This window comes from Xyrauchen texanus, chromosome 27 (genome assembly GCF_025860055.1).
Source record: "Xyrauchen texanus isolate HMW12.3.18 chromosome 27, RBS_HiC_50CHRs, whole genome shotgun sequence".
In the NCBI taxonomy this organism is placed as follows: Eukaryota; Metazoa; Chordata; class Actinopteri; order Cypriniformes; family Catostomidae; genus Xyrauchen; species Xyrauchen texanus.
The window spans coordinates 21013126-21028933 of record NC_068302.1 but is presented as its reverse complement, the minus strand read 5'-3'; the positions used below and the strand labels follow the sequence as shown (position 1 = coordinate 21028933).

The 15808-nt window shown below is 43.3% G+C and overlaps 1 protein-coding gene across 3 annotated transcripts in view; it reads left to right on the top strand.

Annotated features, from left to right (window-relative positions):
* Positions 1–15808, top strand: part of grid2 (glutamate receptor, ionotropic, delta 2) — a 661023-nt gene that overhangs the window by 601380 nt on the left and 43835 nt on the right. The gene's annotated exons all lie outside the window — the stretch shown is intronic.

Sequence of the window (15808 nt, the reverse complement as noted above, 5' to 3'; positions counted from 1 at the left end):
GTGCCGTTCCAAGCAACATAGCAGTCATGACAGTGACGAGACATATACCAATTTACAATAAACAACAGATTTACACAACACAATTTACATATTAAATGTACACATAATTACACAATATAATATACAATGTACAGTAAACAATACACACAATATAGAGTGCACATACAATACAAATTAAATATAAAAAGTATATATATATATAAAATATATATATATATATATATATATATATATATATATATATATATATATATATATATATATATATATATATATATGCTGTAGTTCTATTGTGGAGAATATAATTATGACAGTCCAATGTGAGATAATAGATGAATAAAGTGCAGTGTTGGTGTATATTGATCATGAGAGATCAAGTGATCAGAAGACTGATTGCTTGGGGGAAGAAACTGTCATGTATCGGCTGTTGGGGGTCCTGATGCTGCGATACCGCCTGCCTGATGGTAGCAGTGAGAGCAGCCCATGACTCGGTTTGCTGGAGTCTCTGATGATCCTCCGAGCTTTTTTCACACACCGCCTGTTATAGATGTCCTGGAGGGAGGGAAGCTCACCTCCGATGATGTTTCTGGCAATTCGCACCACACTTTGCTGGTCTTTTCAGTTGTGGGCGGTGCTATTGCCGTGCCAGGCGGTGATGCAGCCAGTCAGGATGCTCTCTACAGTGCTGGTGTAGAACAGTGTGAGGATGTGGTGGTTCATTCCAAACTTCCTCAGCCATCTCAGGAAGAAGAGGTGCTGGTGAGCCTTCTTCACAATGGCCTCAGTGTGGACGGACCATGTGAGTTCCTCAGTGATGTGGACACCGAGGAACTTGAAGCTGCTGACTCTCTCCACCGGTGCTCCTTTAACGGTGATGGGGCTGTGTTCTCTGTCTTTCCTCCTGAGGTCCACAACAAGCTCCTTGGTCTTACTGATGCTGAGGGAGAGGTTGTACTCCTGACACCAGCGTGTCAGAGTGTGCACCTCCTCTATGTAGGCTGTTTCATCGTTGTCAGTGATCAGACCTACCACCGTCATATCGTCAGCAAACTTAATGATGGCATTGGAGCTATGTGTTGCCACACAGTCATGTGTGTACAGGGAATACAGGAGTGGGCTGAGAACACAGACTTGCAGGGCTCCAGTGTTGAGGGTCAGTGATGAGGAGATGTTGCTGCCCATTCTAACCACCTGACATCTGCCTGACAGGAAATCCAGGATCCAGCTGTACAGCGAGCTGTTTAAGCCCAGAGCCCGGAGTTTTGCATAAAGCTTGGAGGGCACTAAGGTGTTGAATGCTGAGCTGTAGTCTACAAACAGCATTCTCACATTTGTTTTCCTGATGGGAGAGAGCAGTGTGTATTGTAGATGCAATGGCATCATCAGTGGAGTGGTTGTTGATGTAGGCAAACTGCAATGGGTCCAGAGATGTGGGCAGCACAGAGCAGATGTAATCTCTTATTAGCCTCTCAAAGCATTTGCTGATGATGGGGGTCAGTGCAACAGGATGCCAGTCATTTAAACAAGCAATTTTTTTATTGCTTTTGTACAGGCACAACGGTGGATGTTTTGTAGCATGTGGGGACATCTTAGCTGTCCATCGTGTACGATGATGACGCTTGCTCCGGGGGTGGGGGTGGGAGGGGGGTGGGTTTAGCGACCTTGTCGCTGGTGCCACTTCTCGTGGGCGTGGAGTCCGATCCTTGAGCCGCACACTCGTCCGCAGATGGAGCAGGGGAAACCAGATGCCAGGGGGGTACCAGCCGCCCACTGGTGTCTCTTGATGCGCCTCTCGGATCGTCGATCTTGGTTGGTTTGGTGTATTTGAGAGACTGCAGAGGCACAGGTGACCTGCCAGGCAGATCTGTCGAGTGCCAGTGATTCAAGCTGTGTGAGGGGGATGTTCGCTCGCTTTAGGATGTCCCTGGTGTAGTCCTTAAAGCGCCACTTTTGCCCTCCAGCAGACCGTTTTGCGCCCATTAGTTGACTGTAGAGGACTTGGCAGGGCAGGCGGTGTTCAGGCATGCGTATGGTGTGCCCTATCCAGATGTTTTTTGGCCACAGCTGCTTCCATACAGATTGAGTCAGTGTTGCTGAGGATGACTGTATGGGGAATTCGATCTTCCCAGGACAAACTGAGGATCTTCTGTAAGCAGCGGATATGGAAGGCCTCTAGGTTGATGATGTGCCGACGGTATGGGGTCCATGACTCTGCCCCATAAAGCAGAGTAGAGACACATACCGCGTTATAAACAGCGACCTTAGTACTGACCTTCAGGTTACGGTTTTCAAAAACCCTGCTGCGTAGGCGTCCAAAAGATGATGAGGCTTTATTTATCCGGCTGTGTATTTCTTTGTCGAGGGAGCAGAATGAGGACAAAATGGAGCCAAGATAGGTGAAGTGGTCCACTGTTTTAAGTGGAACACCGTTTATATGAAAACTGGGGGGTGTGAGGGCAGGGGTAGTGAGATGAGACATGACCTCGGTTTTTTGAATGTTGACCTGTAGGCCAAAGGATTGGTACAGACTGGATATTGTGTTAAGGGCGTGCTGCATAGAGTCCAGGCTGTGAGCTAAGACGGCACAGTCATCAGCATACTGAAGCTCACAGATTTGGCGGGTCTTTGTCTTTGTGCGGGCCTGGAGCCGACGTATGTTGAAGAGGCTTCCGTCAAGTCGGTATTCCACATGGACACCGACTTCATGTCCCATGACACGGTGGAAGAGGCAGGTGATGGCAGAGAGAAGGATGTTAAAGAGCACCGTAGCCAAGACACAGCCTTGCTTCACCCCAGCTTTTACCTCGAAGGACTCTGACTGGAGTTCTCCCGTGAGTACTCTGGCGTGCATCCCGTCATGCAGCTGCTGTAGGATGCAGAGAAACTTGGGTGGTACCCCAAGTTTGGAGAGGTGTTTCCAGAGCAGTTCACGGTTGATGGTATCAAAAGCTTTGCTGAGGTCGATGAAGGCAACGTAAAGGTCTTTGTGGTGTTCTCGGCTCTTCTCCATCAGCTGCCTCAAGACAAAAACCATATCTGTCGTGGATCTAGTCTTCCGGAAGCCACACTGCGTTTCCGGAAGCACAGCTTCCGAGATGTGCTCAACCAGTCTGTTGAGCATGATCTTGGCCAGGACTTTCCCTGCGATGGAGAGGAGAGATATCCCGCGGCTGTTGCCACAGGCTGCTCGGTCTCCTTTCTGTTTGTAAATGACCACGATGTTAGCATCCTTCCAGTCCTGTGGGAGGGTCCCATGTTCCCAGATGTTTTGGATCAGGAGGTGCAGGCGACGCGTGAGGATGTATCCTCCGTGTTTGAAAACCTCTGCAGGGATTCCATCGGGTCCAGCGCTTTTGTTGTTCTTCAGCCCGCAATGGCTTGCCGGAGTTCTGAGTAAAGTGGTGGGGTGTCCAGGTGCATGGTAGGTGGCAGGTCTGGGAGATTATCCAGAATATGTGTGTCGACAGGGTTGATGTGGTTGAGGAGACTCTCAAAATGATTTGCCCAACGGGCAAGAATATCGTGGCGGTCCTTGAAAAGGATGGCGCCGTCAGCTGATCGGACTGGGGCAATCACCTGCTTCCTGGGGCCATACAATGCTTTTATGGCATCGTAAAAGCCTTGAATGTTATTGCAGTCTGCCATGTTCTGGATTTCTCGCGCCTTTTGCACCCACCAGGTGTCCTCCATAATTCTGAGGGCTCGCTGGGTTGCTGTTCTTGCAGCAAGGAAGGTAGTTTTAAGGGTGGGAGATCCTGGGCAGGACGGGAGAGCTTTGTGGGCCTCATGCTTGATTTTTAAAAGTGACTGTATCTCAGCTGAGTTACAGTCAAACCAGTCCTGATGGTGTTTCCTTAATTGGCCGAGTGCCTCTGAGGCTGCGCTATGAATAGCCTGGCGCAGTGCTGGCCAGTCGGTTGATTCCTCCGGGATCTTGTTGAGGTTTTTAGCAAGCAGCCGTCGAAGGTTGTCTTTGGTGGTGAGGCTATTCAGCGCTGTACAATTGAGTTTCTTGTTTGGAGCTGTCCTCGGGCCACGGGGTTGAATGCTCATGAGTAGTTTGGATCTGACCATGAGGTGGTCAGTCCAGCACTCAGCTCCGCGCATAACACGGGTGGTGAGGACATCTTGACGGTCCTTTTGACGGACAATCACGTAGTCAAGAAGATGCCAGTGTTTTGAGCGGGGGTGCTGCCAGGTGGTCTTAAGCCTGTTTTTCATCTGGAAGACGGTGTTAGTAATGACCAGCTGGTGCTCTGCACAGAGGGAGAGGAGTCTGAGCCCGTTGTGGTTCATTTTCCCCACACCATGCTGGCCAATGACTTTATTCCATACCAGGTGCTCCGTGCCCACTCTAGCATTGAAATCTCCCATGAGTATGAGCCTGTCTGTAGCCGGGGTTTTCTGTAAGATGGCATCAAGAGCTCTGTAGAAATCCTCTTTGATGATGTGCTCGGCATCAAGAGTTGGAGCGTATGCACTGATGAGAGTGGCAAAGCGTTCCTTTGCCAGGGGAATGCGCCATGTCATCAGTCTTTCATTGATGCCGATGGGGGATTCCGGAATGCGCTGCAGCAGTTTGGACTTTACAGCAAAGCCAACTCCATGGTTACGACGAGTGCCTTCGGGGACCCTCTTCCAGAAGAAGGTGTACCCAGCACCAACCTCTGCCAGGGAGTCCTCCCCATGTAATCTGGTCTCGCTGAGAGCTGCTATATCGATATTATATTTGGCAAGCTCCAGGGCCACCAGTGCTGTCCTGCGATGGGGCCTGCCAGGAGTTTTGACCAGGTCCAGCAGTGTGCGAACGTTCCACGAAGCAATGCTTAGCTTATTTTTCACTTTGATTTTTCGACCGCAAGGGGGGATGCTCCGACGGTTGCGGCTTACCGTCCGGAGTGTGGGAAGCAGACAATTTTTGGACCACCTTTTCCAGGTCCTTCCCCATCACAGAGGTGAGCAGTGTGGGGCTGCTCAGTCACAGTGGAAGCTGCCGAAAAGACGCGCTGCTCCATCCCGCAGTCCTAGCGACCATCACTCCATTGCCGCCTGTGTGCATGGTTTGGCTAGACACTTCCAGCCACATCCTTGGCCTGTGCCCACCACCATTCCACATCGCCACAGGACTTTTTTTGGGGGGCAAGAAGCTTGCGCATAAGTGTGGATTAAGGTGAGGGTGTGGTTGCGCAGACCTCACTCCCACCATCTTCACTCCTAACCAGATGACCTCCAGTGGCATGAGGGAACCCATGACGACCTTCGTCTGGCAGGAGTTGCAGGGGGCTGCCGGTGGTCCGGTCAGTTGGACTCCGCCTGTGCCTGTCCCCAGGTGCAGGTTTGTCTTCGGGGTTTGCTCCCCTAGCCACTGTACCCTCCCGAGTTAACCCACGTGGCCTGGGGTTGCCCTCTTCCGCCTTGCCAGCCGTTGTGGTGGTTCTCACAACACCATCTTCCGCCTGCATCACCGTTGGGGTCTTCGCTATTTACCCATAACTGGGACAGAGGTTGACGGGCATCAGGGCGTTTCCACTCACCGATGGGCCTGCATGCCGCGTCTCTGGGGCCCACTGCTGCTCCGAGAGCCCGTACAACTTAGCCTGGAACCTCAAGGGACCAGTTACCATGTGTGCCACGGGGAGGCGTGTACGAGATCTTGGCAATGGAGAGGCTATGTACCGGCTGAGGAGGCTTACACACTCGGCTCCACTTTTCACCCCTGAAAACAGAAGGCTATCCGGTGGCAGTAGCTGAAAGCAGAGAGTGACAAGCAGAAGCAGCATGCAGCATGCACTAGCTACAAGCACTACTACTCCAACACTGCTGCACTGACGCATCACATGCCCTGTGTGCAAGCACACACACACACATGTGGGGACTACAGACAGGGAGAGGGACAGGTTGAAAATGTCTGTAAAAACACCAGCCAGTTGGTTCACGCACGCTCTGATGACGCGGCCCGGAATACCGTCTGGACCTGTGGCTTTAAGGATGTTCACCCGTCGGAAGGATCGGGTTACATCAGCAACAGAGATGTAGAGTGAACCATCCTCTATAGCGTCGTCCGCGAGTGCTCTCTCCGCGAAGGCGGTGTTATTTTTCTCGAAATGAATATAAAATGTGTTAAGCTCATCCGGGAGAGAGGCAGCGGTTTTCACGGCTGAGGTTTTATTCCCTTTGTAGTCCGTGATGATGTTAATTCGCTGCCACATACTTCTAGAGTCGGTGGTGTTGAACTGTCCTTCAATTTCGTGCCAGTACTGGCGTTTGGCTGCTCTGTTATGCCAGAGGGCATAACAGGCTTGTTTATGCTCCTCCGCGTTCCCGGAATTAAAAGCGGAGGTCCAAGCATTAAGTGCCGCGCGAACATCGCCGTTAACCCATGGTTCTTGTTGGGGTAGATCTGTATTGTTTTGGTTGGAACAACATCCTCTACGCACTTCCTGATGAAACATGTTACGTATCAGCGTAAACCTTGATGTCGTCATCAGAGGCGGAACGGAAACATCTCCCAGTTCGCGTGATCAAAACAGTCTTGTAGCATAGAGTCTAATTGGTCCGACCAGCACTGGATCGTTCTGAGGGTTGGTGCTTCCTGTTTCAGTTTCTGCCTGTAAGCGGGCAGAAGCAGAACAGAAGAGTGGTCTGATTTTCCAAATGGTGGGTGGTGGAGGGATTTGTAGCCATCCCGGAAAGGAGAATAGCAATGATCCGAAACCCGGTCCCCTCGTGTGTTGAAGCTGATGTGTTGGTGGTATTTTGCTGCTATTGTTTTAAAATTGGCTTTGTTAAAGTCCCCGGTAACAATGAATGCGGCCTCAGGGTGGGCGGTTTCCTGCTCAATTATACTCCCATACAGTTCCTTGAGTGCCCGGTCTGTGTCGGCTTGTGGGGGGGAAGTACACAGCAGTGATAATGACCGCTGTGAATTTCCTCGGTAGCCAGAATGGTAGATACAGAAGCATGAGAAATTCCAGATCAGGAGAGCAAAAAGACTTGATAAAATGTATCTGTATTTAAAAGGTAGTTGCTTTTTCCTCTGATCACACCATGATTTGTTGATCATAAAACATACACCTCTGCTTTTACCTGAGAGGTATTTCGCGCTGTCCGCTCTGTGCACGGAGAAACCTTCGGGTTCTATGGCCGAGTCTGGAATCTCCGCAGACATCCAGGTTTCCGTAAGGCAGATAACGCTGCAATCCCTCGTCTCTTGTTGGAAAGAGTTACGCACTCTCAGCTCGCAGAGCTTGTTGTCCGGAGTCTGAACATTTGCCAGTAGTATACTGTGTAGTGGGGGTCGATTTGCGCAACGTCTTACTCTGATGAGAGCGCCGGCTCTTTTTCCCCTTTTCTTTCTGCTTTTCCACGGCCGGGCAGCCCAGACAAAGGGCTCCGCTGGCGTGTTTGTAAACAGTGGGTCGGCACTGTGCTATGCTTAAGGCATATCACTCTTAAACTAGGGCCTGATATCTGCATTTAAAAGGTAGTTGGCTTTTTTACCTTGAAGGTGGGAATTCCTTTTCTACATCCGCCATATTGGGTTTTCCAATTTCTCCCATTATTTTTAATACAAATGCTCTGTCTCTGGCAAAATATTCTCTGGTTAACCTCACTCCACTTACTCCAGACTAGAGAGAAAGAAATATAGCAGACTACAGAAATAAAGAGAATAAATAAAAGAGAGTTTTGGACAACCAAAGAAGAGAGAAAGAAAGATAAATACATTTAGTGTAGAATATGTGGCAGGGAATATAGACTGGACATCATAGGAAAGACACAACTAGAGGAATAGGAGAGGAAGAATGGAAGTGCAACTTTAACAGAAAATTAGCCAAGACTTATCTTCTTCCTTGCTGATTGATTTAGCTAAGGAGTGTTGCTAGGCATCTGGCAGCATAAGCTGGTGTTTCAACTTCAAGAGAAGGGGCAGACTGCAGAGAGACACAGAGAAAGACCGAAAGAGAGAGGATAAGTGTTTTTCAGCAAAGATAAGAGGACTGGGGTAAAAAAAGAGTAGAGCTGGGACTACTGTGAAACTGTATTTAAAGGCTCTGAAGGATATTTTACGTCTCTGTACACTCTTACCCATGTACAGCAATCTTTTGAGCAAAATGTAAATGGAAAAAAAGAGAGTGAAGAATAAATTGAGATGACTTACTCCAAGGAAGTACTGTATTTAATACCTGGAGAAATTTGCCCATTAGCATTCCCTGCATTCATCTCAATGGCAGTTACTCAGCTGACACATACCCGCCAGGAAATTGCGATTTGAATTCTGCCATCTTTGGTCATGAGCATTGAGCCGTATATGCTACTAATTGTTCTGGAGCCACAGGAAAATGAATGGCACAACGAGAACGAACACAGTCTCAAGCCCTTGACTAGTGACTATCCTAAGATGTGACATCAAAAACGGCAGATGGGAAAAAATAAAATGTTTTACTTGCGAATGGCTGTCAATGGAGACAAATGCTCGTTCCTTCCATAAAGTGTATTTATATAATCTACAGTACCATCAGGGGCTAATTGGACCATGCTAACAGTCAAACCGTGATCCCTTGGGTTGATCTAATAGGACATGGAATTAGATCCTGGCCACATTATCTGCTTGAACATGTGGAAGGGAATTGAGCTCAGAGTGTTGAAGCTACTTGGCAGGACATCTGTCTTCATCCTTCACAAAACTCTTTTTACTCCTGACTCCTTCATAATTCAGTCTCTGTTCGCTTTCTGTGTGTCTGTGCTTATGAGGAAAACATGATTCTATGTTTTTAGCAATGCTGACATACAGATTTGCAAAATGGAAAGTCTGTTAGCAGCAGTTTTGGGTAAGTTACTCTACAAAATTGTTAATTACTAATTAATTACTAACTACTAATTACATTTTCTACAGTGTTAATAGATTACTGTACTAATTACTCTGTCTGAAAAGTAACTGCATTACTTATTACTAATTATTTGGATTAGGATAATCCATGGTTCTCTTTTGAGCTGTCCTGTCTTATTCAAGAGTGCAATCTGGCCTGAGCTAAAGCAAGTAAATCATGTTCTAATACTGACTGGCTTCTCTTTAGGCAGCTTCAAAATAAGTGTTCTTCTCCTCTCAGGAAGGCTGAGTCTGAATATTTTTGGTCTATCAATACCAAAAATATGAAAGACCCCAGAACGTTTTTGAAGGCTATTAAGTCTATTTCAGGCAATACCAATGCCAATATGTTACCAGCATGTATAATAAAAGACTTGAATATGTCTGCTGAATATGACAAAACCGAAATGCCGAATTGTTTAACATATCTTCTGGTAAGTTATTTGATTCAGTTTCTTCTGTCCATGTGCAACCGTGGATGGCTGAGCCAATAAGGGTTGGTCAATGTTTGCATTGTGCAACAAAGCCTGAACATGCTTAGATCAATGCAAAAATTCCTGATCTTCTTCATCCCTGCTTTTTAAAACTGGCTGCGGATTTATAGCCAAACCTGTTACCTATCTTTTTAATCTTACCCTGGAATGTAATGAAATTCCCAGGATCTGGAAGTCTGCATTTATCCTACCTCTGTTTAAAGGTGGAGATCCTACACTTTTAAACAATTATAGGCCAATCTCAAAGCAGTCACAATTGGCAAAAATTCTTGAAACTCTTGTTAGTGAGCAGCTTAAGGAGTTTCTGTATGCAAATTCCATTTTATCAATGTATCAATCAGGCTTCAGGAAGAAACATAGCAAAATTATAGCAGCCATGAAGGTTTAAATGATAGTACAGATGCTCTTGAAAAAAACTGCACTGTGTTTAAATTTTTATTGATCTGTCAAAGGCCTTTGATACAATTGACCATGCGATCCTGAAGCAGAGACTGTTGAGTATAGGACTTTCTGAACACGCAGTTGCTTGGTTTGTAAACTATCTGTCTGATAAAGTTGCACTCAATTTGTGGGGCTTTCATCTGACAAAATGGTTGAAAAACGGTGTGCCTCAGTGCTAGTACTCGGTCCCCTCATATTTATAATTTATATAAACAATCTTGATAAGAAATTTGCAAAATGCAAATATTTATTTTTATGCTGATGACACCATTATTTATTGCTGTGCTTCGTCTCTGGTAAAAGCTTTTGAGGAATTTCAAACTGCTTTTAATTCTGTTCAAACTTCTCTCTCAGTTGAAGCTTGTACATAACACTGACAAAACTAAACTAATGGTATTTTCTAAAGCAAAGAAAAGGCTCCAGAAGCTTCCACCAGTTACTACTTTTTAAGGTGATGCAATTGATTCTGTTACTTTATATAAATATCTTGGGATTTTAGTTGATGACAGTCTTTCTTTTCTGCCCCATATTCAGCAATTTACAAAAAAACTGAAGCCGAAACTGGGATTTTATTCCAGAAATAAGGCTTGTTTTTCTTTTGAGGATAAAAGGAGGCTGATGTTAGCCACCTTTTTGCCTATGCTGGACTATGGCAATATTTTATATATGAATGCTAATGACCAGTGTTTGAAATCAATTGCTACCCTTTACCATGGAGCATTGAGATATATTCTAAACTGTAAAACTGCTACTCATCATTGCACTTTATATGAAAGGGTTGGCTGGCCTTCTCTAGGCACCCATAGGCTCAGTTACTCACATGTTTTTATCTATAAAGCCATTCTGCGGTTTCTCTCGTCTTATTTGTGCATTTATTATTATTTTTAAAAGTAGCTGTTTTTAAAAGTTAACTTCGGTCACAAGACCTTATTTTACTAACTGTCCCTAATGCTAAAACTAATCTTGGCAAAAGGGCTTTTATGTACTCTGCTCCATCGGCATGGAATGCCTCACAAGGTAGCCTAAAAATTGAAAAACTTGCCCCACTAAGTGTTTTAAGTGATTAATGAAAGCTTTTGAGACTGATTTTTTAACTAGTGTTGTTAGGTTTTTTATTATATTTTCTGACTTTTTAATTGTTTTATGTTGTCTGTTTGTAACTGTGAAATGACTTGCTTCTGTAACGTTGTTGCTGGCAATGCTGACAAAGACGACGAAGTGAAGAACCCAAGTGCAATTTAATAATAAACATGAAAACTCTAACTACACATGTGAAATAAACATGAACATGGCTTGACATAAACATTTACACTCACATTCAATTCTTGACAAAGGACAATGGAAAACTGGAGGCTTTAAATACATGGACATGGGAGAACAATGACGAGGGAACCAATGAACAGACAGAACTGATAACAAGATAATGAAACAAGACACATGAACATGGAGGGTAAAATAGGACATCACATGACTAGGAACACATGACATGAAACAGGAACTAAACTTTTCAAAATAATTAAACATTACAGCTGCTACCTATCTTGCACAGGACGCTCTTGAAAAAGAGATTTGTAATCTCAAGAGCCTTTCCTGGTTGAATAAATATTAAATAAAACAAAATAGAGCCAATTATTGTTACTGTGAATGAGAACTTTTTGAAAACAATATAAAAAATTACATTTTAAGGTTAGAGTTGTTTTGCAATAACCTGAATTAAAAACTATAAATAATATGTTTGTGGAAAAAAGTGGTGTTATTGTTAAGCAAGTTGTTGATATTTCTGATACCCACCCTCTAAAAAAAGATAAATCCTGCAAGAATCACTTCACACCTAATCTTTTGAACATTTTTTTGTTTTATGTAACATTCAAGATCTTCATTTTGTTGGGAAGTGAAAAGGAGAATTATTACCCATTATATCCCAACCGAAATTAAGTGCAAAGCAACTTCCCAGGAGACCTTGAAGGCGACATTAGATCTGAGATCTGATGACTTAGGCTACGTCTACATTAATCGGATACATTTGAAAATGTTGTTTTCATTTCAAAATGCTCTCCGTCCACACTTGCATTTTCAAGCATTTTCCAAAAGTTGCTCGTCCACAATGAAACGTATGAAAAGGCTTAAATCATGTTACTAAAAATCCCCATTGCTTGTACGGTCTGAAACGCAATTGTCCTTGTGTTCCGTCGCCAGACATCAATTCCAAGGAAACTCCCTTTTGCCTTTGAAAGAACGCAATGTGATGGTTGTACAAAGTAACATTTATTTTTTAACAATGCTATCAAAGTGAATATCAAGTACAATAGCGCCGCTATAACACGGGCCGCCATCTTGATTGTTTTGGTTGGATAGATCACATGACTGCATCACATGACAAAAAATACATCATAATTTTCCGATATATCCATTTTCACATTCCACACTACAACACGAAAACAATGTTTTCAAAACGATCCACTTTGGATTGCGTTTTCATAAAGCTAATTTTTCACGAACATAAACGCTGTCTCAGTGTGGACGGAAGGCCAAAACGGAGAGAAAAAGATGTGTTTTCAAACGAAAACGTATAAGAGTGGACAAGGTCTTATACTTAGTGTGATGCTCCAAAGAAGTATTTAATTGTAAGTATGAGTTGAATTGTTGTAAGGGCTGAAATTCTGAAGGAAATTACTAAATTAAAAGTAAATCCAGACCTCAAATTGACTATATTTATATAGACACATGAAAGTGGCATAATGCGAGAAAGTGGCGTACACGTATTACTTCCGTATACATGCAGCTTAGTAAGCAGCTTTTTCCCTGTATTGCTTGTGTAAATAACAAACATGGTATATGAGGAAGACTTCGCTATTTAATTCTCCATCTGTTCACGCACATGCATACTCTGTAAAAACCTGTAAGAACATCACTTATGCGTTTTACATGGCCACATAAGCCGCATTCTCCGGGACAAACTCAGGTATGTTAAACTGGTTACTCTTCTCAAAGGAAATTGGCGTTCTTGTTTACATGACGTTCAGAAAGCTGCTTTCTGCAAAAACCCTGGAATTAACCATTTTCATAGTGCATGTAAACATGGTTATTCCTGTTTTCTGTGTGATATTTCTCCTTTAGGTAGGTAAACATTCTTAATCAAACTCTTAACGAGCCACTCCGGTGAATCTTGATGACAAATATTACAAATGTGCTATATTACTAGAGAAATGGAAAGCCAGACACACACACCAGGAAAAAAAGAATAAAAAATGGGGAAACTTTGCTAATGCAGAGGGTATGCATTTGCAGGGAGAAACATCAATGTGAGATAAGGCAAAAGAAAAGAAAAGACTCTAAAGGATGAGTTTAATCTCAAGCTCAACAACCCTCCGGTCTGCCAGCAGGATGACCCAAATTGGATCATTAAATTTTACTTCTGTATTCCCATGGAGATCAGAGGAGGAGAATGAACACCACCACCCCCACTTTTTTCGGGTTTTGTTTTGGAGACTTTAAATTAATTAAAGTAAGGGGCGGCTGTTTCAAAGAGTCAGCTGTGGCATAAGTTTTGCAGCAGGTGTGTGTTTGTAGAGCAGGAGGTGCAAGTGTGTAATTTGTGCTTGTGTTTGAGTGTGTATTTTCTCTAGGTGAACTGGGTATTTTTTTCAGGTAACTGCAGTGATGCCCTGCTCATTCTCATTCTGTTTGTCCCTGCACCCCTTCACCACATCTTTATCTCTGTCTGCAGGAGACAAGATGGCCCACCGCCAAGCCTTAATGTACTTTTGGAAAGCAAAGAAAATAATACATCATAGGTCTGGAAAGACAAGGTAGTGGTGGTCCTAAATATTTTTCTCTTGTCAGCACATATCTGAGAAAATACCCTTGGCTTTTCAGATCTGATGTGAGAAAGAAAAGTTACTGAGGCCTTAAGTAGACTCAAACGCACACAAATTCACACCAACCATTTGTCATTACCAAGAAAATATGGGCATACTCGTGTGTGACCATTGCTATGTGTTCCCTTTATAACATTTTGACAATAACATCATTGCTTTAATCTCCACAGTCTCATATTGTGAATGCTGCATACCTGCACAACACACACAAGCACCTCATGTTTTTTTTGTTTTTTTCAAATTCAGACTTGTTTAATTCAGCTTTTATGAGATCACAAAGAAAGATGTCTCAAACAGGAGAAGTTCCATTGCAAATCTCAAGAGTGACGACCTTAAATTATTCTTAAGCTAGAAAACAAGTGTGCTGTCAGTCGTGAAGAAAGGCTTGTTGGAGCTATATATCTTTTTCATCTCAGCGTGAGTAAAAAGCATAAAATATCAACATCATAGCAGCACGTGATACAGAGGACAGGGGCTTCGTTAAGTGTGTATGTTGCCCCAGCTTGCTACTGTGAGGAGGACCAGAGAGGTTTTGCTGCGGATGACAGCTGCATGAGCGATGAGGAGCACTCTGATTATACAGCAGGGTGTGTGGGCATGCAGGCATCCCGGGATGTGCATGTGTGCACTCATATGAATGAGTGCTAAGAATGTCTGGATGTTTGTGTCCTCTGGGCACTTGTCAGCTTTTTCTCTCTGTCATTGCTTGAATTTGGTGAAGCCTGTATTTTGCTATTCCATGGAAAAAATGCAGCCACTGATCCATGCTCTTATCGCAGTAGACTACGAGAAACTGAGGAAGAGGAGGAGAACAATTGATTTCTGGACTAGAATAGTCCCCTTCAACCTCACAGAAAAAAAAAAATGGCCAGATGAAATGACTGGAGATGTGACATGGTATAACCAAAGTCCCTATAAAGCAAGTAATTTAATCCGGCAGCCCCCTTGGTAATGCCCCTGGGCAGCTTTTTTTTTAATGTAGGGAACAGGCAGGGTATAGCAGAATACTTAAAAGAAAATATTCTGGACTGAATACTAAATACTCTCTCTGAAATGTATTCAATAATGTATTCCAATACATCCAAAAAAAAAAAAATATTCAGAATACAGGAATACTTTTAGAATATGTATATATATTTAAAGGTAAGGAACAACTGAAAAAATAATGTGTGAAATGTGATTAATATCTTGTCTAATATCTAATAATATCTAAATTAGAGTTGGAGATGGATGCTAATGTTTTTCTTTATGGAAGGCAGAAGGCCGTTTGTGGTCAACTACAATATCTCGTCCACTTTCCAACAAGAAAAATGCTGCCTGTACCTCCAAGACCCAAAAGCCCCAACTGTACTGTAAACATGACATTGTAACAACCAAGCAGGGTTGTGAATGTTCAGAATCGCATTTTAAATGTTTTTTAACTATTTGTTGTATTTTAATCTTCTTCTAAACCAATTATTTGATTGGACTGACAAAGATTATTACATTTGTGATAAATGGGTGTCACTTGCAGAAATTGAACATGCAAGATAGTCAGGTCCTGTGACAACAATGTAGTATATTAATGATTTTAACTAGGCTTTCTTCCATATTTAGGCCTATTTGTTCTGTTTATTTTCTTCTTTTATTATTGACACTTTTATTTTTTTGGATGCTTTTTATTCTTTTACTGCTTTGATTTTAATTGTCAATTTTAGATTTTTGTGTGAATCACTTCATATGAGATGTTAAATAAATGCATTAACACAGCCATTACAATTGCGGGAAACGATGTATCATGCTCTCAAATGTAATATTTGCATAAAAATGTGTCTGTATTGACACTGGTGCACAGCTGACATCATGCTGATTAATACAAAAACATTCCGGTGCTGGGACTGAACAGCATTACCCACTACTGTGATTCAGATGCCTAAATCATCTCTTTAACATGCTGAAAGTGTGCTTCACTAGATGGATCTACATGGATCTGTTCATGTGACAAAAGTATCACGATTTATAAATGCCTGATTTTATTGCCACAGACCTGATTTCAAATAAGCAATGAAATCCGACAACAACACTATCATAAATTTGTTTTTCTTTAGCACACATCAAACTAAAAAAATTGTATTATTAAGGCTGGTCTA